Genomic DNA, 1,479 nt, shown 5'->3' on the forward strand with positions numbered 1-1,479 from the left:
GGTCCCAGGGGCGGGATTGGCTGGAGCCCAGTGCTCCTGTTATTACCAGGGTCACGGTTTGCCTTTTCAGCCACTTAAGATGCGGATTCATATCCCTGGGGGGACCTGGAGTGGGTTCGAACGATTCGCTCAAAGACTCGAAATTCTGATGCATATTAACGTCTTCAAAATAAGTCTATGGTAAAGATTAATTAGAAAAAGAAAATAGAAATTGGTAGGGGCTTCCCTGGTGGCGCGGTGGTTAAGAATCCGCCTACCAATGCAAGGGGACGTGGGTTTTAGCCCTGGTCTAGGAAGATCCCACATGCCGGGGAACAGCTAAGCCTGTGTGCCACTACTACTGAGCCTGCGCTCCAGAGCCCGCAGGCCACAGCTACTGAGACCACGTGCCACAACTACTGAAGCCCAAGTGCCTAGAGCCCATGCTCCTCCACAAGAGAAGCCACGGCAATGAGAAACCCTCGCACCGCAATGAAGAGTAGCCACCGCTCACCACAACTAGAGAAAGCCTGCCGGCAGCAATGAAAACCTAAGCCAAAAATAAATAAATAAATTTATTTAAAGAAAAAAATAAATTGGTAGATTGCACTGCTTATTTGAAAAAAAGTATAAAGATGAAAAGCCTGAAAATTCTCATCAAGGAATAAAGAAGGAACACAGACACAGAAGGGATTTCGGAAAGAGAGGCGTGTATACAACTCTATGCCGTAAGTTTGAAAAAAAAAAAAATCTAAAAAAAATCCAAGTATCACCTTTTCTGTGAAAAACATTGTATTGTGTCCCACTTTCCCAAAAACTGATAATCACAGGGTCTACAATGCTATAAGGGGAGTGAGGGGCAGGCCAAATGCTCATATTCTATTTAACATAATTTATAGGATTGAAGGGTTTGGAATTTTTAATTATGATTAGCAGTTTTTGAAATGCATATCATGCTTATTGAGTTCTTTCACAGACCCTGGCATGAATCCAGGGTGAATCATCAACCTATTGTTAGTTTGTTAATACACTATAAATGCTTATTGGAGTCCTTGTATCATACACTCTTCCTGAAGGAGTTCAGATCTGTATATAATAGAATAATTAAGGGATAGGACATAGTGCAAAATAATTCACTCATCTATTTCAAATAAAGTGATAATTTTCTCTTTGCAATATCTATTCAGATTGCAGTTTCCCACATCCAACAGTTTAAAAAATGATAAGGGGCTTCCCTGGGGGCACAGTGGTTAAGAATCCACCTGCCAATGCACGGGACATGGGTTCGAGCCCTGGCGCGGGAAGATCCCACATGCCACGGATCAACTAAGCCCGTGCACCACAATTCCTGAGCCTGTGCTCTAGAGCCCATGAGCCACAACTACTGAGCCTGCATGTCACAGCTACTGAAGCCCACACGCCTAGAGCTCGTGCTCGGCAACAAGAGAAGCCACCGCAATGAGAAACCCGCGCACCGCATTGAAAAGTAGCCCCCGCCCG

This window comes from Lipotes vexillifer, unplaced genomic scaffold, assembly GCF_000442215.2.
Source record: "Lipotes vexillifer unplaced genomic scaffold, Lipotes_vexillifer_v1.1 scaffold575, whole genome shotgun sequence".
Lineage (NCBI taxonomy): Eukaryota > Metazoa > Chordata > Mammalia > Artiodactyla > Lipotidae > Lipotes > Lipotes vexillifer.